The sequence below is a fragment of the Dicentrarchus labrax genome, unplaced genomic scaffold (genome assembly GCF_905237075.1).
Source record: "Dicentrarchus labrax unplaced genomic scaffold, dlabrax2021, whole genome shotgun sequence".
Classification (NCBI taxonomy): domain Eukaryota; kingdom Metazoa; phylum Chordata; class Actinopteri; family Moronidae; genus Dicentrarchus; species Dicentrarchus labrax.
In genome coordinates this window covers 28,218,187-28,243,360 of record NW_026136711.1, presented here as the reverse complement: position 1 = coordinate 28,243,360, position 25,174 = coordinate 28,218,187, and the positions used below count along the sequence as shown (strand labels likewise).

The 25,174-nt window shown below is 38.2% G+C and overlaps 2 protein-coding genes across 3 annotated transcripts in view; both read left to right on the top strand.

Moving 5' to 3' along the window:
* The window catches only part of LOC127371069 (metabotropic glutamate receptor 4-like), a 157,047-nt gene that overhangs the window by 30,521 nt on the left and 101,352 nt on the right, over positions 1-25,174 (top strand). The window lies entirely within an intron of this gene.
* LOC127371063 (immunoglobulin-like and fibronectin type III domain-containing protein 1) overlaps positions 10,105-25,174 on the top strand; it is a 190,148-nt gene continuing 175,078 nt past the window's right edge. The window contains exon 1 of the mRNA XM_051413638.1: positions 10,105-10,114. The gene's annotated coding sequence lies outside the window, so the exon portion shown is untranslated. The remainder of the gene's footprint in view (positions 10,115-25,174) is intronic.

Below are 25,174 nucleotides of genomic sequence, written 5' to 3'. Positions count from 1 at the left end.
ACTACACTACTGCTATAATCATTGAAACTGGCTACACTGGGCCTGTGAGCAGCATTTAAGTGGCGGGTATGTGCGCAGCCCTTTTACACAGAAACTGGTCATAAAGTGTCTATATTCTATAATATCTGAGGAGAGATAGCAGAGTGAATGGCAGGGAAATGTAGTTTGTAGATGTTAACTTACCAATATTACACAAACAGGGGGACAAGCTGAGGTTTAAAATTGCTGTGCTGGGTCCAAAAACTGAGGACACAATTTCTAAAATGAAGGCTCACTGTCTTGTTTTGCCACTCACACATATGGGACGCTGGTCAGTCAGTCACAGTTGGAGAGAGATGGCCATAGTTCATAATTATGCAGCGCAGTGAGACGTATATAATGCAGATTTGTCTATTTGCTACTGTTAACAGACTCCAGTCTGCAGAGCAGTTCATACACTCCACTGATCACAGAATACCAGAGTAGCATTAGGCTTCATGATCAAAAAAAGTTTTTATCACGTCAATACTTGTGTCCATATTCACACACTCATCTACAAGAGCTCTCTCTTTGTCTCCCTCTCTGTTGCCAGTCTGCATCACATTTTTGTAACTCATTAATGGTTTTGATAATGCCTGATTTTAGAGGGTGCTGCTCCCCTAGTTCCTGCGTCCATCACACAACCCTACACTGTAATTGCGTTACAAGTTAAGCCAGAAAAAGATACATTCTCCATCACATCGGTCTGTATATGTCACATATTCTGTGTAGCCAAAGCCAAAGAGTATGTATGCAATTCACAGAACAGAGAACGGGAGCTGTGCCTGCTATTAAATACTTTATGAAACAGAAAAACTATGATTTGCAATGTTGCTTTATTGATCCTCTTATATGTTTGTTTGAATAATTAATAACAGCAGCTGAAACACAACAGGAGCTGCTGAACAGTGAGAGAGAACAATATGTATAAGATATCTGCTGCCACACAATGGACACTTTCATAACTTTGGAGAGGAGATCCCTTGGCAAATCTCATCACTCCGATTGTTGCCCTGCAGGAGTTGGTTGCTAAGCAGTGAGAGGTATTGCCTGTCATAATACTGAAGTGATTAATACTACTTGATTTCATTTTTACCCTATAGCCTTTCTTCAAATCAGTCTTGTGTTTACAACTGCTTACACCATAGAAAGATGTGTCCTGTTCATGTACATTTGTACATTTGATAATTTATTATTTAACACATATTTAATTTTCTATCCAGCCATCCATGACAAGCATAATAGCTCTTTCTACTTTACTGAAGGTGTGATTGATGTTTACTGCTCGGCTCACTGCAAAATAATACACCTTTCTTTGACTTTAAAAATAATTACTTTTTATAAAGTACTGTCATGTGTTTGGAATTGTTTCATGGACAATTACACATTTTAGCACATATATTACTCAAATCACTTTTACTGGGATCAGCAAGGTTTTAAATGGTGTAGTAATTAAAATGAGGGATTCTTCCTCAGATAATTCTAAGATTTCAAAACCAACTTCAAAATGTATTTTGGATGCTCTGTGTTCTGCTTTCACCTTAAAAGCTGATTATAATCCTGACTTCAAATTACTACTTTCACCTTGAGCTCACATGAAAATTCATGCCTAATCCAAGCAAGAATTCCCTCTTGTCTTGCTTAAAAGTTCTGGGAGGTCAGGCGGTGGCTCAGACGCACAACTATCCCTACAGTTGATTCAGTATTTTACTTAAGGACACCTTGGAAGGCCAGGTGTTAACTAAAATAGGCTCTAACCTCATTGTCATTGCACAGTAAGTAGTAACACCAGATAACAGCATGGCAGGTTACAAAACTAGTCATGTTTCAAAATGACCTAACTGCAAATCTAGTGTAACTTTAACGGAAACAGAGAGGGGTAATGAGCTGACACGTTTACTCATTAGACAGAAAACTTCATTTTGATAATCAATTAATTGTTTGAAGGTCCATTGTGTAACATTTAGGAGGCTCAATAATGAATAATGACAATATGATATATATTCAGAGGTATGTTTTCATGAATCTATAATCACCTGAAAATAAGAGGCGTTGTGTTTTCGTTGCCTTAGAATGAGCTTGCCTGCATATAGTCTGCCATCATGACCACCATATTACCATTATTACACTGTAGGTGATTGTTAATTTTTAACAAGGGGGATGGCCCAGTGGGAGCACCCTAGTAATGAGAAGTTATTTTAAGTAAGCTGAGAATAAGAATGTTATGGATCCAAGATGAAACTGACAGAAGTTTGACAAAGAGAGAAAAAGCTGTCTGTTAGTTCACCACCACGGACAGCGCTATGGATTTATACACAGCAGAGTCTGTATCTCAAAGCCATGGTTGGGACACGGGAACTTGCGCAAACCTCAGTCAGTCAAAGGATCAATGAGTTCATAACGCTAAAGTTAGACATCATGATGTTCCCAACCTTTGCTTGAGGAAATTTTCTCTCACCATTCTTTTTATCAGAGCATGCCATGTGAAATTACTTTTCTCTGACTCACTTATTCCTCCAACTGTTGTCTCTTGTCTAGTCTCTCGCCAGTGTGTGTGTGTGTGTGTCTCACACACTGAGTCAGGTCATAATGCTTACCAGAATGCACAGATTTGATTGACTGAGTGGCATCACGTGAGGTGATTTACAGCATATGCAATTGGTCTGTAAGTTTCCAGGGGCGCTAAACCAGTGCTTACCCAGGGTGCAGCTTTTCTAACCGTAAAAGCAAGAAAAAGCTGCGTTGGTTGAAATAGAAACACTCAGACAAAATTAAATAGTTCTTAATAATTTATGTGTTACAGGTCGCCATCTGGGTCCCGACCCAGATCATGGTCCACCTATTAGTGATCTTGAAGGGGGGATGGCAGGATAACAAGGGGCCTGCATTTTAGTCATTTTGCTAACAAGGGGGATAGCATCCCTCCTCATCCCCCCTCAAATCCCTCTTTCTTTCTCCAGTAGTCCAGAAGAAACGAACCAAAAACTGGCTGTAGATAGGGGCATTTGACTTTTTATATGTTTTGCAGTCAGTTTGTGTTCAGTTAGAGTGGCCTGCAGATAGTTGCAGTCTGACTGTTCTGGGCTACTGTTGAAACATGGCAGTTCAACAGCAACTCATTTTGAGCTAACGAAAACAAAACAATTCTTTTGTTCAGGATATGAAAACATACCTAGGAATATTATATTCGATTTCTGCCAATAGACTTTTTTTCATTCCTTTGTTATAACTTCTCAATTGTGAGGAATAGTTACTTTTCTTCCTCTTATGTGAAAAATACACTCAATATCTGGCTCTGAATCTGCTTCCTCTACTGCCTCCCAGTTTAATCAACACTATACCATCTATGCCAACAATACACAGGACAGACGCTCTACAGTGTGTCAGGATTTTATTACCGAACTATGATTAGGACATTCGCTGCTTATTTCATTGACTGCAGGAATCTGCTGTTTTCACATCATAGGTGATAATCATGTAAGATTTGAGTTTAGCCAATAAAATGTGAGTCTACATATTCACATGTAGGCTGTATACTGTAGGAGTTTAGTGTATGGTGCCTGGTCTGTAGGTGTACTGCACTTTAGTGTAACTGGGTGAAGGCCATGAATATTATAGTATTAGTCATAATCCTAGCTAGAGTGTATTGATGTTGAATATTTAAAAAAATACAAAAATAAGGAAATGGATGACAAAAAGTAGGAACCACCTCATTAAATAAAACCAGTATTAAGTATCAGCCCAAATTGATGCCTTGATTTGGGTAAACTCTGATATGAGAACAGCCCTAGATTGTGGTAAGGTGGTTTATTTAGCTTTTTCATGCTCTATTTTTTTTATTAGTTAATCTAATACTTTCGAGCAACAGCCTGCAGTGCAGTATGTATGATTTGTTAAGCTCCCTGATTCCAGAGTGTTACAAACCACAAGGGATGTATCCCGCTTGTCGAAGCCCCCAGCTTTAATCAGAGCTAACCCAGTGTGACAGAACACACTCACACTAAAGTTTTTCTGCATCTTTTATATGTTCTAATGTATGTGTGTTATTTTCTTTAGCTTATGTATGTCGCTATGCATGCGTGTGCTTTATCTATATATATCCAACCATCGATACACATTATGATACACATAGTCGAGCCTGTAAAGCCCTGTGCATGAACTCTATATTTCCTTCTGTCACCCGCACATAAAATATGCGTATATGCATGCTCACACAGGTAGGAGTCGGTGTGGGCCACAGTAATGAGCCTCTCCAGCAGCGCATTCTTGATCCCACTCTCACACGGAAGCCTCAAATCCCTCATCATTAACACAGCGCTCGTTCCCTCTTCATTAATGCACGTAAGAGATGTCCTTGCATATTTAATTTGGATTTCTCTGATCTCCTTCCTCTTTATCCTCAATGTATATATTAGCATTCCCCTCTTCTGCCTTTTACGTTCAGAGAGCTAGAGGTTAAGAAAGTCAGGCAGCAGGTTGAGTAGATCAACAGGGTGAGATTTTACCAGTTCATCTTCAGTTACTATCACTTGGGCTTCTATTGAAAATCAAACACTTTCCAAGGCAGTGGTCACTCAGTCAACATACACTCTAATTGAATAACGATCATTACAACAATCAAAAAAGACAAAAGACTCCTGACGTGATGTAAAGCAGTCTGGTCAGTTATATAGATTAAACAGTAAACCTTTGATAGAGAGTGGTGTGTGGTCATTTAGGTGGGGTCTTGATTTATGGCTTCCCAGGGATCCACGGGTCAGCCAGATGCCAACTGGTTCTCCTGGTCCTGATGGACCTGATGATGGTCCCGGAACGTAACTTAGATAAATTTATGGCCATCTTATAACACGCCCTGCGTCATTTGCTGCATGATCTAGCATGCAGAGCGACAAGGGACAACCATGTCTACCAGCACTGTCAGACATAAATGTTTGCTTTAAATGGAGGCAATGCATGCACACGAGTACAAACTCAGCATACTGATGAAGACAGGCAGACTCTTAGACATGTAGACATGCGCATTACTGTATGCTTGTACAACCCCACACACTCATGGGCAAATTTTTACCACTCAAACATGCATACCATGTATATAAACACTTCACACACAGAAACACAAGCGTACACAAAATAAAAATCAAGCATATTTGCACGCAAACCACTTAAAACCCAGCAGCAGCCACCCTGGTGTAGTTAGCAGGTTTAGAGAAAAGTGTTTCCTCAGCACTCAGCTGCATACAGATGTGGTCCAGAGCAGTTTGATGAATATTTTACTCCAACCTTATGTAACGGTAACACGGGTACCATGAGCTGCAGCTCAAGAACATTTTTACTGTAGTTCCATGAGAAGTGGGTTCTGCTGTGACAAGCATTTGGGGAAAAGATAATTCATGATCACAGACACGCCATGTCAGACGATTACATTATTAATTTGCGTAGCAGATGCGTTCATAAAGTTGACACACATCACCTACAACACGATTATACTACCTGGTCTGTCCCTTTTGACTAGTGTTTATCTCAGCAGGAGCAACAGTTTGTCTCCTGTTCAGTGAAAAGATAAAATATTTTTTAGAAACTTAATTTGTTTCATTCTGTGATGCACATGAGTTGCACAATAGAGAGCCAGTGACCCATGAACAAGAAGCTCAGAGCCTTCTAGCCTTTAAAGCTCACTGAAAGTCATTTTGGTGGCTTCTTGTTCTGACATTACAGTTAACTGCTGGCTGGACAAAGCATCTCATATTCACTGAAGTGGCTGTATTCAGTAGTAACGGGACCACCGAAGAATAAAAAAAAAAAATCAATTTAGAGGAAGAATAGTAGAAGAATATAATTTTTCATGCAAGAGCACACAGGCCTTCAGCATCCCACTCATTTTGACATTTCCCCTCAACCTTAGTTCATGCTCCTGTTTCACATTGGAGACACAGAAGCTGAACTACTGAGTTACTGTTGATGCACCTTCAATTTGTGTAGGAACCTTGACGACTAACTTGCAATGTAAAATCATCCACCTGTGATCTGTCAATATCTCAGAAACAAACAAACAAAATATAAAAAATAAAATATATGCTGCTCTTGAATGATATCACTGTAATTACTGGCACTTTAATTGGTCTCAACCCTCATGGATAAGTGCTTCAAACTGTCAAGAAAATATAAGGCAAATAATATTTTATGCTGAATAAACACGATAGATTATGAATAGTTGATTAGCAATTGCCTTGAGCTGCCATCTCTGAGCTTTATTTTCTGAGGAATGTTTGTGGGACTTTGTACACGATAACATTGCTGGTAAAAGCATGTAAATAATGAACCACAATGTTGAATAATACATTTTTAAGGCAGATTAGCAATTATAAATATACTGTCTGTTATTCCAAGTACTGTGATCTAATACAATGGACCAAGACATCTCTGATTTAAGTAGAGATTCTTGCTGTAATGTTTGGCACACAGTTGGCACAGAAAGAGAAACACATTTTGGGTATAAAAATGACATGGTCCAAACATCCTTGTAAAAGCAAATTCATTCTCTGAAGTTCCTAATGTTTTGCTTATACTGGTGTATTTACTCCTAAGCGTGACTCATTCCTGAATGTTTGTGTGTGTGTGTGTGCTTGGGGGAAAAAAAAATCCACTTTTATTAAAGCTGCAATTACATGACAGCTTGTAAGGTAAAAGCTATTAGTGTCGGTCTCATTCAGAGTATATGCATATAGCAGAAACCCAGTCACACAGCAAACTGTGAGGAGGATGTCAGATATCATTAGCAGTTGACAGTTTCTTTCACGATTCCTTGAATGAGTGAGCCGACCCATTCTGCAGCTGTTTTGTGGTCAAAGCTCCAATACATGCCTTTCTCCCAGAGGTGCTCACCATCTGCTTTGTTGCAACCTCTTCTGCTCCTGTAAACATTTTAGCTTCAGCCCAATTTAGTAAAATCAGTTAATGTTAGTTTAATGATTAGTTAATGTACCACAAAACCTCAAACCCTTTTTTCTTTTCTCAGGGAACTTACAACAGATTTTTGGTGTAGAAAAGACAGAAAAGCTATGTTTGGTTTATCTTTCCCACAGTTATTCAAGTACAACCTTAGTACCGAGGAGCTATCTATACAGCTTATAAAAGTATATCTTAATTAACATTATGTTCATTATAAGTTTTCTGTGAGAACCATCTCCTCCTCGTCAGCTTTTCAAAACATGTCATTTGAGCAGAATTTTATCTTTAAGCCGCTGGGCTTGTACTCATTTGGAATGAAGCAACAACCTGAGCGGAGCTTCTATAGAAAATTTAATCAAATCTACAAATTTAAATGCATGCTTTTTGTGTTAATTTAGAATTTGGACTCAGACCGAATTAGACCAGAGGTACAACATGCAATCCACTTGAATTGGGGGGTATTAATCTCGTTTTATTTCTGTTTGTGTATGTATACAATTAATTTTAAGTTTGACAGTCCTTGAAATCTAGTATGAGCTGTTTTATTTAATATGGCACTTATTCATTCTCTTTACGCTGAGTTTTATCACTGCTTGGTTGAAAATTAGTTACCCTGTTTACTGCATTTCATTATTGTGGTAGCTCACACATTACTGTCTCTGGATCAACCTGATGAATAGTATATGTGACTATATGATTTATTTTTATTGTAGTCAATCCTCAGATATTCAGTACATTTCTTTTCATTTTAACCTTGTTATGGTGCTCATATGGTGAATTCTTTTAAACAAGGAAAAACAGGTTTATGTCGTGAAATTTCATGCTTCATCTCACCTTGTTCTGATGGTTTTTATTCCCCTATAAACCCTCCAGTGACACAGCAGAATGACGGCCTTGTGTCACAATTGATTTAGCAGCTCATTTGGGGGAATGACAGCTAAATCAAGATAAACTAGTATCAGCCCATCGAGGCATCTCACTTCAACCAAACCCATTCATTCAGTGAGCCAGTGACAATATGGTAGTTAACATTGACTGCTTCACTATGAAACCATTAAAAATTGTTACCTTTTTTGCTGTACATGCCCGTTAATTTCATGGAAAAAGGTAACGTATTTAAACTTGAGTCGTGTTTTGTGACCAGATACAATGCAGTTTATGCAATCTGATGCAAACACATTCTGCAAACTTGAATAATCTACAAAGGCAACTTTTAAGTCATACTGTGGACAAAAAGAGCAATTGTTGTTAAATTTACTTTAAGGTTTCAGTATAAGCACATCTCTAATAAGAATATATTACATTCTTTGTTAGACAGAGAGCTAGACTGTCTCATTATTACTATCCAAAAGGGAAGCTGCAGCACTGGATAGATAGTATAGGGCATTGTTACTTTGGCCAAAATGGCTGTCATTTTAAAATTACAGTACTGTAAGTCATTGTGGGAGCTGCAGATAATAATCCAGCTCAGTTCAGGGAGGTGATATTTTTTCCATTTTCTGTATTTTCCTAAGCCATGTTTTTTCCCCACTATCCTCTGCCCTGTCTGTCCTCCAACTACTCCATTAACAAAATGCTGACTGTCTGATTGTGTAGCTATTAAGCCAATACTTTCTTTCTCCCTTCTTTCATATTTAATATACAGTAATATCATTGAACTGTCTCAGTTTGGGATTTTTATCAGTCAGAAATTATTACACTTGGTAACCTGTTGATCTCTGACCACAAGAGGGGCTTCAGCATCATCCACGTCATTTCATTCTGCTCATCCACATACTGCTGCACCTACAGCGCATGGGTTCTATCTGCCTCGACACATGAGAGGAGCGTTTTGTGGAAAGTGTTTTTTTTTTTCTCCTCCTGATTTCCTGATCCTTAACCAGACCCCCAAACATTTCAGCTTTTCACAAAATGGCTCAGGTTTGATAGATATGCCACTGAGACATTTTCTGCAGGTCTTACAGGGCTATGAAGGAGTAGGGCAGTTTGATACCATACCATGTAGTGTCAAAGCATTGTCTTTTTGCGACCCCTCGTCACTAGCAGCATACACTTATTTTCTTGGGTAATGGAATGATTTGTTTTGAGTGTTGAAAAGATAAAATGAACAATGAAATGAACAAAGCAAATATTAGAGGAATGTAAGACAGTAGCAGTGTTTATGGATGGGTATTGATAAAAAACATTCAACACCGGTACAGATACCTTGACTACATTATTGGTTTTTTAATGGTACTTTACGCTTCAATACCAATTAAATAAAATGACATTTCACAGTACGGTACAAATCTTTTATTTTATTTTTATGCTCCTTGGCATTTTTACATTCTCAAAGTAGTTTCTTAACATACAAAAAATACACATATTTACCACAACATTAACATAACATAATATCAGTAAATATAAAAGTACAAATTGAACTGGGAACCCAACGCTGTACCTCCTGAGCCACTGCCACCCTAACAAAGAATATTACAAGGGAGTACAAGGGAATGAATGAATGAATGATACAATGAATGCAAAACACAGTTGCAAGTCAGTGGCTAATGCTCACTGCTGCATACTTAAGACAGAGGCTTCACTTAGCATGTCTTCATAAAAATCAACATGTTTGCTTTCTCAGGTAGACAGACAGACAAGCCCACTCCTGGCTGATGTATGCTGTGTAGGGTGTGGATGATGCTTGCACACAGAGATACCTCGTTGCCAAGTCTGAAAGCATTGGCAGAGCGTGCCTTATGTTCCCCCACCAGGTCACTGGACTCCTTAAGATGGTAGACAAGTAGAGCTATAGCTCCTGCTGAACCTCCTTTGTAGTGCAGACAGTGTCCTCAGTTTTTACTCCAGTTTCCATTGTCTTCCACAGCGAATAGTCCCTCACAGACAGAGGGCTTTGGCCACTCCAGTGAACAAAAGAGCAAAGAAAAAAATAAAAAACAAAAAAACATGATCTAGGCTAAAAAAAAATGCCTAGACTATATTGGCCAACGGCCTTTAAATTACAGCAACACCCTTTATAGCTTACCTACCTCCACCATGGAGCCTCCACTGTAGATAATGGCAGCAAGAACAATAAAGTTGGTGACTGCCCTGTGGCCCTCATCTTGCTTTTCCTTGGACATTTTTGTGAACAGGAAGGAAAAAGATAGTTGAGCTGTTTAGCCAGCCGACCCAATGAATAAGCACATTACCTAACCTATATGTTAGTTGAAGCTGATCAGTTACTGTCAACCTTAATGTATTTCAGCTTTTGATTTAGCTAGATATCTATGGCCATAAGATAAAGCTACACACAAACGATATTTAATGTTATGTGGGTCCCAGTTTAAGTCACCCCACCTATTACAGTAAAATTAGTTTTAGTAAACAATTATATACAAGTTGGCTTGATTTTTATGTTTCCCTGCTAAAATCCCAGTCATCATAGTGCCGTGGTCAGTAATCTCAGATGAGGGGGAATCCAGCGGTGGAGATTTTTGAAGGATCTATAATGTAAGGCGGACTCGAATGCTGAGAGGAAGATGACTGTGGTCTGTTATTCTCCACACAGTAAAAACACAGAGTAAATTTCTGCTCTTAAATTTATTCCATGCACCTTCATTATTTCATCAAATGTGTTGTGTTGCAGGTCTTGGCAACAATAAACCTTTTAGCATATATTGTATCACGTGCTATTGGCATCGAGCCTGAGCCTGGAGCCACACTTTTAATCTCTTGCACATTTTTTTTACACCTATACAAAACACACTGTAGTCAAGCCACTCAAAATATAACAACAACACACACACACACACACACACACACACACACACACACACACACACACACACACACACACACACACACAAGCCCCGTCTCTGGGCGTAATGTGCTTTAAAGAGTCATATCAAGTCATAATGAAGAGGCATCCTTTAGTTTAAGGACCTGATGGAATGGGACACTTCCTAAATTAACCTTGGAGCTCATAATGTGCTTTCATCTCTACTTGTTTGCAATGTTTGTATGATGTGATTTTCAAATAAATTGTCCCAGACAACTTAAAAACCCACAGTTAACTGGAACATGGAGGTAGTGAGAAGCAGCCCTTAAGCTGCTACTTACCACTGGGAGGATAAAAATATTTTAATCTTGTGCCCCAGAGGAGATCAAATATGATGAATTTTAAATTGAAAAAAACTGTTTTAGAGTCATGCATCTGGAAAGGTAACCTATGTAATCCCGTATATCACACATTTATTGATTATTTTGTTCAGTATTGAGATCACAATTATTTAACATGATTCATCATTGACTCATTGACTTTAGAAACATTATTTGCATGAATGTAAGCATTTATTTAACTTTTTTATAAAGCACGTCTTTTTAACAGTGGATTTCCTTAAACTTTGAATAAAATTGAACTGAGAATGAACGAGAATGCCAGTGAATTTAGAAGAATAAGCGTTATTTTCTGATTGTTTCACAGCAGTTACACACCCACACCCCTGCTTTAATCTCCACAATGTCTGGTTTTATATGAATACAGCCAAAATCTCTCTTTCTGTCGTCTTGGATGAGCTGAGTGAAACACGCCGCAGCCTGGCTAAGAATGACTTGGGTGGGGGAGGGGTGATGGAGCTGCGCTGGAAAGGAAATGGATGCAAAATGGAGTGAGGCAAATTTTTTATCTGGATTATCTTGTTTTGATAATCGTTGGAAGCCAAAGTCATAATTGAAAATAAAATTGCACAGCAACAAGAGCGTATTTATTAAGGAAGTGGCGGCAACGACTCAGTCGTGGAGGCCAGCTGCTGCAAACGGTCACCAGCTTCAACACTGCAGTCTTTATTATGGCTCGCTCTTCCACTTGTGTTATTTTGCTGCTAGATGAATGTGATTCAAGTGTTGATTCACAGTGACTCATTTGTAACAAAAGATGACTTCTGACAGTACCCAAGGCCGCAAGACAGACACTTTATAACAAGTGTACGAATGTATGACAAATATCTCTGAGGTTTCACAAAGTTGAATTGGAAGTGATTGAAATTCTTTTTAACTCAGGAACAATTTCTGATTACAATTCATGTGATCCTTTGTGATAGGTGTTTTCGCTCTGTTTGTTTTGCTTGCATTTAAAAGACAAATTACTGATGGCAGGTGTTGGCCGCCTCTGTAGGATTTTCAGCCTACATGTTGTGTATTCCTGTATAATTATATTGTTTTACTCTATAATTATATTTTGCCTTAGTTGTGATCTCATTTCACCAAATTCAAGCGACTGTTTCTCCATGCTCATCAGACGTAATAACATTTCTTCAAGAGTTGACGAACGTCCATCCAGAATCCAAATCCAGACTTTCTACCATCTGTCAGTCTTCTTCACATGCCAGACACTTTTGTGTTTGTCTGTCTGTATGTGTGTATGTGTGTGTGTGGGTGGGTGGGTTTGAACACATATGTGCATGTGAGTCTTACAGGCTGTTTGTTTACACATTTGATTGTGTGTATCTGTTTACTAGTGTGAAAGTTCCTCCATCCTAATGGAAACATGTTTATGTTAAAGGATGAAAACTGCTTTATTCCCTCATTGCTCAACATAATGTCAAATGAAAGCATATTTTTACTACACAGAATCCATCAGTGTTCATTTTGTTTTATTTTGTTGAAAAAGTGTCTGCTCTAGCAGTGACTGTGTATGTGTGTTGTGTTGAAAGCCTCACTTTTATGTACAATTTTGCACACACCCCCTGCTGGTGTACAAGGCAATTCGGACGAATAATTACAGATTGAATATTTTACTTTTGTCCACATGGGAGTGTTGAGACATTTAAACCCACAAAATGCAGATTTCCATACATTTGGCAATAATGTCAATGTTTTAACACCAGCATTGATGTGTTTCATCACAGTACAGTCATATAATTCAGTTTATAGCTAAAAAAACCCCACCTTTTTTTATGGTGGAGTACCTCTTTAATAGCTATTGCGATTTACCTCTATCTTCTTAAGAGCTGTCTGCAAGTCTGAATTTTATATTTACGTTTTTTTTGTAATCCTTCACCTGGAAAATGTACACATTGAAATATAATGCTCCCCTCAAGAAGTAGTGATTCTGTCACTCCTGATGAGATACAAAGCGTTCAGAGCAGATGTCAGAAGATACTGGAGTTGTAGAATCACTTTAAGATCTACTTTCGGATGTTGTTAATCTGTCGTTTTATAAGTCACTCGCAGTGCACATATCAAGAAGAACTGAACCAATTACAATCCAGCTGATCTTGCACAGCTGTTGGCAGTATGATTGACACACACACTCACTCACACACACACACACACACACACACACACACACACACACACACACACACACACACACACACACACACACACATGGCTACACTGCATCTTGCCTGGGGTGAAACATTATCTTAAAAACTCCCCAGCTCATGTAGGTTTTTCTAAATACATTAATAAATAACATTATTCAAACAATTGAATATAAAAAGAAATATAGAGCTTGATACTTTTACTTTGGCCTCTTATTAGTTAGTAAAAAAAAAATCAATTTCTTATTTTACATCCTTATGTAATATTTTTTGAGATGTGACTTGTCTGATAGCCTTTTACTACATACTTAATGTATATAATCAAGACCATTCCAACTACAGTTTTGGAGCTGTCTTACAAACATGACTGACTGAACGTGAACATTTTTCTCAGAAATAAGCGACCGTGTGCAAAGGCCTTTAGTTTGTTTTATTGTGGGAGCAGTCCTGGTCTTTTCTGTTCTGTATGTTCACCTCGTGCGGGTGTGAGCGGTGCTCCAGTTTCCTCCCACTGTCCAAAGCCATGTAGGTCAAGTCAGATTGGAGACTGTAAATTTCCTATAGGTGTGAGTGTATGTCAGTTTTATATGTTAGACCAGTTTCTCTGCCTTATGCTTTATGTCTGATGTCGACTGATTCCCATTGTAAAACCCTTAATAAGAATAAGCAGGTATGGAAAATCAATGATTGATTATTTGAAATATATACGAGCGGTAAATGTCACGTTTTCGTTCAGCCCTTTTTATACTAAACATTTTGTATTTGACAGTTGCAATGATCTAATTGAGCAATCCAAAGGAAGAAGTGGTTATACTAATACCACCATCGATTGCCACTTCAATAGACTACAGTTCAATACAGTGCGGAAATAGCTTACATTTTCGTTAATTAGCCCACTGATTGCCTGTGAAATACCTTCGGTTTACACAAATAATGCAATAAAACCTAAGATAATTCCAAATGCTCAAACTGGCATCCCGGCCATTAGGTGGCAATAAAGTCTACGCCAATAATACATAAAATACCAGAGAAGAACGTTTTGAGCATGTGTAGTAACACAAACAATAGTAGCTAGTTATTCATTTATTGTTACTTGACAGCTTTTTCTTCACCTTTATTTATTGAACACACACATGGCCCAGCAGTGCTAACCAAACATAAACAAAGGGTATTGAAGTGATGATGTCATTGTTTTGCTCCGTTTTCCACACAGAGTCACAGAAAAGAAAAATGTTCACCTTAGAAGGCATTTTTAAAAACCTGAGAAGCATGTGGACCAGAGGCCAAAACGCAGATGAAAATGTTATCTTTCAAAAATATCTGTATGAGCGTGAAAAAGTCCTTAATGCATCATATAAGGTTTCAAAGGCTTTTTTTGTTATGTGAACATTCAGGCATAGCGGAGAATGGTCTTGTTCTCTCCCCACTTTTTCAAGTCTGAAGTACACATAACACACTATTTCTCTCACTCTGTTTTCTTCTCTACACTTATCGTACATGTATCATGTATAAAGAACCCACTTTTTCTTTTTAAAGCGATGTTATTCTGGGAAATGAGGTAAAAGTAGACAAAACAGGCTGTGTGAAAGTGGGCTCACTGTACACATAAATTGCAACACTTCATCACAAAATACTCATTTATTATTAATATCTAACAATGCAAGTGTGGGAAGGGGTATGTTTTAACATTTAATACTGCCTCAATTACAAAAAAGCATGAGTTTACTTGCCGCCACTTACTGCTGGTTTAACATGATACTACTGAGACTTTGTAAACTTTTCTGGGTAATTTCCTTGTGGTTTGCAGCAAACTTAACCTGTGATACTGCTGAATATCTTTGGTCTACATTGAGTCTTTTAATAACCAATCCAAACTAGACGTTTAAAGCAAAAAAACTCCATACTGTCCATACGACATTTATTTATTTATTTTTAACTTAAGAATCAAACTGGATTGAAGGCAAATAGCACCATTTACAGTGTGTCGATGTTCTGCCTGTAGATATGGTGATCTTTGGCATGTGCTAATCTGGCTGTGAAAAAAAATGGCAGTGTATTGATTTGATATTGAACTACACAAGCTTGATTAAATATTTTCAAGGCCGGATTTACAGATCAGTGAACTATATGATTGCATCATAAGCCTGAGTCCTAGCATTACTGAAAAAACTAAAAAGCAAACACAAGTATTTCATACCTTATCATGGCAAACACAAACCATATAAGGCACAAAATCAAATGATCTGGATGTGGACACATGCTGGTGTAGCCAAACTGCTGATTCCAGATGTCAATTTTTAATGAAAGGTCCATATCACATCTGCCCTAATATATCTGTTGACAGTCAAAAGGTCGATGCGGTTTATTATTGGACAGATGATGTATTGATCCTTGATGGTCAGGGCCAGTCTTTGGTGGCTTAGTTGCTCCTTTCATCCTTATCATTCCCACAACACCTATACAGGTGATTACAGATGCTTACTGATTACTGCTTTAATAGACTGGTGTCAGACAGGGAAAAAGGCCAGGCTTTGCCCACAAAACATAATCAGCTGTCTATGGGAAGTCTGAGCACTTCTTATCAAGCAGCTTGGCTGAGCAGCACAGATCGATTGTTCAGATGCTGTAATGTCAGATTCACCAAAGTGGACAGAGAATCCTGTTATGGCACTTTTTATTTATTTTTCCAAGGTGAGATCTGGTTCATGAAATCGGACATATCATAACCTCTCTCAACATAAAGAGAACCAGTGTTTCTCCTGAGGCTGCTGGAGTATGGCCGAGTGAGTATTTATTCAAGCAAGCTTGTTTTCAAGACACCTTGGACAACAGGCAATTTGGTTTGACCTATAGTGATTGTCAGTCTGATACTGGAGCCGAAAATGCCAAACAGTGCACAGAAACTGCAAACAAACTCTGCTTGTCTGTTTTCTTTCCCTGCTGGTAGTGTGCACGTATATATGCACATACTATCACTTTGGGCATGTAGGTGCCTGTGTTTCTGCTTAAATGCTTCCAACCTGTGTGTGCAGTCTGGACGTCTATTTGTGAAAAGGCTACAGGACCTGACGGGAATTGTGGAAGAGCATTTGTCAACCCCCCTCCATCTAATTCTGTATGTAGTTTTCGCAGACCGACGACGGTCTGCACTGAGGCATGAGAGAGACCATTACACACATGTCTAGCACGCTCTAGATGATAAAGAGATCTGGGAACCCATCCTCCCATAGAAACTGCCTCTGGCCGAGATGCTGCATACAGGGGATACAGACCTCGCCAGGCTCTGCTGACATAACATACACATGGTGGAACCTACTCTGAGAACGCTTTATGCCACACTCAAGTGTTAATAATGTAGTGAAATGAATACAGTGCTACAGGACGAAAATGGAACTACAAAAGGTGTATTTATAAAGAAACACTAGAAAATATATTTTATATAACAGTGGGACTATATAAGAGAAAATAGTTCTTCCACAGAAAAGCTGGAATCACCTTTATATCTTTCTCTCTTGTGCATTGAAATATTTGGAGTAATTAAAATAAATAAAATAAAATAGACTTGGTTGACATGAATGAGTCGTAGCCTATATAGTTTGCTATTGTTACAGTCAGTGATTTCTAGATACTGAAGTTCACATTTTTCAGTTACTCTTTGCATCTATTTGGATGTGCAAACTAATCTACCTTTTAAAATAACAAATACTATAAACATACAATAGGCGTTGACATTATAACAGTCTCCTGGGATTCACTTACTTTTCTGGGGATGTTAAATTCCAGGCTCATGTTCTGTGTGAGAGAACAGCATCAATGAAGCAATTAGGGGAATTCTGACTGCTAGGGAATGTTAAGTAGTCACACAGCGTGTCTGCCTGATCAATTCTGACCAGTATCTTGTCAGATGCTTCAGTAGAGGCAACATCTGTCCTATGTGGCTGGGAGCACAAACGGAGGGAATCTTAAAGTTTCTCACGATTTGATTTTGATTCAAGGTGCTTTGATGCAGTGAAAGACGGTGGCAGTCAACAGAATCAACAGTTTCTTAAATCTGTTTAAAATCAGGTCTAGACAAACTTCATGAGAAGCATGCAAATCGAAGAAATGTGTCTTTAGGGGGATTATTATATGTTAATTTTTCCAATGTTAAAACCTCTGCAGTTTGCTGGATGCACATCTTAAGGGTTGAGTTAGTATTAAAAACCCATTACAGCGAAATGCATTTTGTGGCAGAATGAGCAGTTATAACAATAATGGTTTATTTATCAGATTTAAAAACTGAACCAATTGTACAGTTAAGTAAATGTAGACCAGGAGTAATTTCAAATTCCACATGAAGAACATCTTTCACAGCCTAGTGCATTTGCTCTTAAATGACATTTCAATCCCACCGCCAGAAAAAAGTATGGATGTTCCAACTTCACTGTCACATTTTCAACAAAGGTGCGTGGTCCTTTATTAGCACAAGTATGACAACTGGCATTAGCGTGGCACAACATGCTTGCTCCATTCAGTGAGAGAAATTAGTCTTTTTTCATGGCAATATTGTGAACCTTGAAAAAAAAAAAAAAAAAAAAGTCAGTGCAGCTGTCATCTTTGAACAGAATCAACTTATTTTTCAACAAGCTGTTTCCTTGTCATCACTGGCTGCTTTTTCTCGCTGTCTGAACCACAGCGACTGCAGTAGCTCAGCTGTCACTCCGAGAGACGCGTTGTTGCGCTACGTCATGTATATACGTGTACACGATTGGACAAGACAGAGCAACAGACCGACTACAGTCCAGCCTGCTGTTGACAGCTCAGCATCAGTCTGATAAAACAGCTGTAGACTGCTCTGGCCTCCTTTTTAATTAAAACAAACCTCAGACAACAACTTACCAGAGGGTGAGAAACAGGAGGAGTAGCGAGACTGTCATTAGAGTCGACTGTGAGAGACAACAGCTTCTGAGCACTGTGTCCCTGGATTGGTTTGGTCCAACTGTAAAAAAGCAACTATACATACCTTTCAATTCAGTGTTAATTTACCTTTTTGTATTTAATATATTTATATAAGAAACAAATTAGAATGTGAGCATGCTTGTCAGGAACTGGTTATTAAACAGCACCAAGGAGCAGATTTGGTTGCGCTGATTAATTACATTCATTACCTTGTTACCTGTTAAATGAAAGTAGCCAGCCAGACTGTCTGCTATATCAATGCGAACCAGGGCATACTAAAGTGTGTTGATGTTGAATGTTTGTGAGAATATCCCATTGCATCTAAAACTCAAGTTTTCTTACCTCTGGAGAGAATGGCTCTGTTGATCAGAGGAACATTGCAAAAATCCACCCCAGAAAATAGGTCTTTCCATATCAATGGTCCTCTTTACTGTTTGGTAGAGGACATTTTGAGGTGCGATATCTTGAAAAATTTGTCATACAGTGACTGATCTGATAGATACAGGGGTGATACATATAGTATAGTTAGTAATATACTAAAGTAATAATAATTCAGGAAAGCCAAATTAAGTCACATTAACAGTTTTGGACAATCACAAATGTCACTCTGATCACTGGGGGGGGGTTGCAACTCCTGCCTTAAGTGTGTATTTAATTGACGTGTAGAGGGAATGCTTGCAGGCAAAAAAGTTGCAAACTTGAAAAGTTTGCTGTTAGAGCCTAAAGGGAACTAAGAAAGGCAAAACAAATTTGTCCACTGTTTGTATTTGGTCCACTGAAAGGTTAAGTTTCAACCAATGATGAGATGTGTGTTCTCATTTAAATAATAACGAGACAACTCTTATTTTCACTACAGGCTGATAAAAAGCAATACTTCACCAGAAAAAAAAGGTTTCTGAAGGGACTTTCATGGTAGCATCTTTGACAGACTTCTGTCACAGTTATTGTGTGATTGATGTTCGGTGTCTACTTACCTTTTATGGACACAAATGAAAAGGCAGAAGTAAAAAGATGTATTTTAGCTCTGTGTGGAGAAATAAACCACAAGGTTTTGGTCCAAATATCTGTGTGTGGTTCAGATTGTCCCAAGTAATGGTTTATTTCAATTTGGATTCATTTTTAATGAAACAAGGACTATCTAAAGTACTTATTCATTTTTGAAATACTGTAGATTATACCTTAACTATATACAGTATAAGTTGATATACTGTAAATTGAATAATATATGTGTTGGGTCTAAAGAAAGTATAAAAAATGCAAATTTTTTTGATTATGTAGGCCCATGTTTTTTATGACTTATCTAATCATACTGCAAAGCATGTAGAAAGCTGAACATTTCAGCTGACATCAACTAATTCTTATTAGACTGATTAAAATCACCATATTGCTGAGCGTCAGCATGCAGTCAAGAAAAGGGCTACCACAAGATAATTTCTTCTTTTTGTTAAAATGTGTTCGATAACAAGAAAGATGGAAAAAAGATTTCAGAGATCACTAATAAACCCTGGAAGGTAGTGAGCACTATAATCAAAAGGTGGAGAAAATACGTCGCCACCAGGACCTCACCTAGACCAGGCTGTCCCTCCAAGATGGATGATAGCTCGAGAGGGAGGTTCATCAGGGAAGCCAAGTGGCCACAGCAACCTTAAAACAAGGGCAGCACTGTATGGTGGAGTCTGGCCACTCTGTGTGTTTAAAAATCCTTGTGTTTTGTGTTGCGCAGGGCTGAGCGGTAAGATGGAAAATGGAGGCTGGTAAAGTCTTAATTGTGCAAGAAGACACCCTCAGTCTCAACAAGGGATGGATTGTGCTCTAGCCTGATGAAATCATGATAAAAGGCTTTTGTTATTAATTACTAAAGAAAAGTTTGGCATATAGCCTATCAGTGCTCTGTAACTTACTAACTCTGTGGGTGCACCACAAAGGATACATCTATTCACATCCTTCACATCCAGTGAATAAAGTGTCTGCTGGTAAGCACGATGATGAGAACATCATGCTTTGGGTTTCTTTTCGGCGGGGACAAACGCTCTGGTTAGGCTGGAGGAAAAAATTAATAGTTCAAAATATGAACATATGCCGGGAAAAATAAAAATCGGCTGCCCTCTGTGCAAAAATTAACACGAAGAAGGAGACACCATGCCAAATAAATGGACTGGGTTTCAATAGAGGAACCTTCCTTATGTCCCTTATTAGATTAAAGATGATGACAATGCATAGGAGGTATCTTTGTTATTTAATTGAACTTTAAAGGGGCACCGATTTTACACATACGTTCAGTACTACTGTGCTTGTAAAAAGAGTTCAAGTGTGAACCTATTGTGACGTCAGCCATTGGTTTGTGGAGTACTGTTCTTGAGTTTGGCATTTCAGTGGTGACATACTGTGGGTTGAGAAGATGCACTCATTGGCTGCACTTAGTTTCGACTTGTCTGTAGCAGGAAGCGATGGTGGCTTGCCTGGTCACACTTGTTCTTGTATTATAGATAAAAAGGACACAAAAATTACAGAATCTTGATTCAGGTTTGATTAGCAATGAGTAGCTGGGTTATTTTTGGGGCCAAAAATTTAAAAAAGAAAAAGCCTTCATTACAAACTGGATGTGTCTAGGTATAGTAGTTTAACCTTTTATCTAGAACCCATTAGTTTCAAGTCACAAGTCCCCCAACTTTATGGAACGATAATAAGAAATTGGTGGAATGCCACCAATTTAATTGCAGAGATCCATGGGAAGAGTCATCAAGAGTTTAGCCAGATTATTCTTTGGATGTAGCATAGAGAAAGTGAAAACACATAAAATGCTGATAATATGTTAAGCAAGGAAGTAAATCTGGAATCTGTAAAGAAGTGAACAACTGACACACGTTATATAATAATTTACAGTTCAGCTAGGTTGCTCTTTCCAAATAAGTTTGTCTAAAAGCTATATGATCTGCTCATGTTTCCCCCACAACCTCTTTTTAGCAATGCATTCCCAGATCTCAGGAATGATCTTGGTGAGTACATGTTATTATTACCAACAAGAATGATAGCCAAAACCTCAAAAATAAAATTGAAATTGTCATAAACCCAAATTAAGCTTTAAACTCATAAGAAAATGTCCTAAAGCCTTGAATTTAGATGAGATGATGAAACAGCCCTATCGACTTTTATTGCCTAAGTGAAGCTTGCCTCCATCTCTCCCAAGTGTTAATTAAAGGGTGTGAATACTTGTGTATCAAGGTGTTATAGTTTCCCAGTTTCGGCACGCTATCAAACACACACCGCACAGCAGCCTTCCACAGCAAGTAGAAAAGCTTCTGGCAGAGCACTGCGGGATGACGCAACTAGGTGTGCAGTTGTTCACAACTGTAAAAAAAAAACAAAGGCATTGTAAGTCAGCTTAATGCAAGATACACTGTGGTGAATGTAGGCCTGTATTCACAGTGCTTCTGTTACTGTTGGTAACCACTTCGATAATGCTGCGCCAGCTGAGGAACATGTGAGGAATAAAAGGATTACTGACAGAGAAAGAACTAGGAACAGGTGTGAGCAAGTGTTATGGTTATGCATGTATTATTTTAAAACTCCCAACTCATGTCCTTCTTCTCCCTCTCGCAGCCACTACCTTTTGTGCATTTAAGACTGGTATCTCAAATGTTTTATTAATGAATATATCATTAATTGAAATTTGTATGAAGATGTTCGCTGCTTGTTAGCTTTGTTCAAGCAGTGCGAGAGTGGTTTATGTCGGAATGTCAACACAAAGTTCTTCCTCTGACAGATAGTGCTATGACACAGGGTGGCTTTTATTTCTGACAATAAGTGCATGGGACCATTCACATTCATAGCACTGAGATGTGAGACGTTACGCAAGAATTTAAACCTAAGATGATAAACCATTTAATTCTCTAGCTTGTTGTAATCGTCACTACACACAAGGTCTGGTATTTTTTGAGTTCTTGCATTTTGTTCACCTATATATAAATAATATAACTGTATCCTCTTGTTGAGATTTCAATAACTGTCTGCACATTGAAATAAAACACCTCAACAGCCCTCTTAGCTTTCACCGTCCTTTCAATTAGTTATTATAACATGGTACTCACCTGGGCTGGACCCACATATTCAGCTATTCACATTTGTTCATAGGTATTTGGTTTTCAGTTTTGGGATTTGGATATTTGCACACAAACTACACCTCTGCCTCTCTTACTGCACACACACACACACACACACACACACACAAACACACACACACACACCGGCATGCCCCCGGCCCTCCTCTTCCTGCTCCTCTCTGGCAGTATCATACAGGGACAGACACATACAGCCTGTATCTGTCCGCTCTCTGGACTTTCTTTGTCAGCAGCATGTTTTATAAAGTCGCTCAACACAACCTGTGTTTTGGATTTTTCTTCCATCCGCAATTCATTTTTCACAACGGCAGGTGAACCACTTGTGGAGAAGGCGTACATCTCTGTTTCTGTGTTTCTCTGCAGAGCATGTGCAATTGACAGTAGACAGTGTGTGTGTGTGTGTGTGTTCGGGGGGGGGATTGGCAAGTTAATCAATCGCTGGTTGGCGTCAAAAATAAAAAGTTATGCTAATGAAAAACTACAGTGCAAAAATAAGATCCCGCTTGGAATAAATCTGAATGATCCGGTAAGTTAAAGAAATGCTAAAACCTCATTAACTACTAAGTACAGTGGGATTTATTAGCAGTGAAACTGTGAGAAATAGTCATATTAAGTCTAAACTGGAGTCTTGAGTCTTGACCTGTGACTCATAACACATCTCTGCTAAACAGGCAATTATAAACAGAAAACATTTTTTTTTTTTATGTTTATATCTTTCTGAATAAAAACATCACTGACTCTTGAACTCCCCGGTATCAGATGGACCCAACTGACAAGACCTCACTAATAACAGGGAGTCTCTGATTAGTCATTTATGGAATTATAAACATCTTGAGTGTTATTTACATCTTCAACAATCCCCCATCCCACACACACGTCTTCAAACTGAGTCTATCACAAGAATACAGAGGTAGACCTGTTGGGACAAGAGAAAACAAAACATTGGCCTCACTAAGCTAAATAAGTAATCAAAATAATTAGCCTATTCATGAAGCAAACAAAGGCCAGACTGCTCTCTCTAGCTATCTCTCTGAGCAAAGCAGGCAAGCGGACTGAGAAACGCTAATAAATCCAACTCATCCAGAAGATTATGGAAAACTTTAACTGATAAAATGTATCTTATTAAACCACAATTAAACCCTTTGCATAATCAATTTGTGGTTGTTACCTAAACCTGACCTTAATTGTTTAATTGTCTAACCTTAATGGGTACGTCTGGTGATATATTCATTCATTTATTTATGAATGAACTGATCATATTAACAAGTATTGTCTGAGTAACCAAAGCCTGATGTAGCTTATTCCTCTCTGCCATAGACCACCACGGTTGCCTAAAAAGTATTAAAAACACATCAGTGAGCTGCACCGTGCTGTTGTAAATACTCCCTAGTGCAACATCTGTGGATTAATCTGCAGATGAAAATAAATTGCACCATTTACTCCTGTTTGAGTAATGTGTGCTAAAAAGTACAGTGGCCAACTATTTAAATAATATAATATAGTGACCTGTTTTACGTTTTCTGTAGAAATCAACAGGCTCGGAACTGCGGGCCATGGACAGGCGGGCAGTCGTAAAGTTTTGAGAGATGGACACACACATGATTGGTTTCTGTCTTTTCACCTGATTTGTTGACAGAAACATTGCCAGCCTTTATCTTTAATCATTTCATGTGACAAATGGGTGAAGTGCTGTCCAGTTAATGCAATTGTTAAATATTCCAATTAGTGGTGGAGGAATGTAGTGTTCATATTATGTGTGCCTGAAACATAGTCTGGGCTCATTTCCCAAAAATTGATATGTGTGTGTGTTTGTGTGTGTGTGTGTGTGTGTGTGTGTGTGTGTGTGTGTGTGTGCATGTGTGTGTGTTGCCTTTTAAGGATAGGAGTTCATTCAAGTTTCTTTTCACTCAGAGGGAAAGAACAAACATTTTTTTTCCCCCTTAATGACTGCTGGACTATTTATAATTATTTGTTTTTATGCATATTATTGCTAACAGGTCTTTTTCAAGTCAAAAATAGTGCTCTAATTTCTCAATAACAATTAATGAAAATGCAAATAATTGTATAGGTTGTATAAATGCAGACACTGGATCTCAATTAAAACTGAAAGGCGTATTCTACTGATGAGATGAAACATTAAATTTTAATTTTTACCCAATTAAATATTAACTTGTTTTATTTTTCTCTCTGAACTAATGTAATTTTAATCAGCTGTAGTTACACTTTCCTGACATGAAATGTATTTTAAACCGCTGCGTGTTAATCTGATTTAAATAAATATGTAATAATAATGTCATGATTTTTTTTTATTAACCAGTTCCGCAGCAAGTGATATCCATGGTTTGTACCCGTTTCGCAAAATGTGTCAAAACAAATCTTGCACTAAAAAAGAAGCAATGCAAACTTTTAATTTTAGTGGAAATTTAAAGTCAGCGTATATGAAATACCAAACGATGATTAGTCAGCTTCACAGGCATCACAGAGCATCAATAAGCCTAAAAACCAACCCAGCTTAATGTGTTTGCCACAGTTGTGAGTTGTTTGCTCTTTCTCCATGTTCTTTTTCAATTTCCCACCATAAGGACAAGAGAAGGAAACCCCTGAATAGCTGGAAGGAGACATGTTTATCACTTTCTTGCAGATACACGCAACAGTAAATCAAATCTTCGTGTGATGTGACGCCGAGGAAGGAGATTTTCCTTTAGTCGCTCCTAACAGTGGCTACCTCTGACATTTGTGAAAATGATCTAAGGTGGTATTGCTATCTGTCCCTTACAGCCCTCAACGCCTGCATGCTGTAAGTCAGTCAAATACAGGCCTTAAAGTCAGAGCAAAACTTTTTTTTTC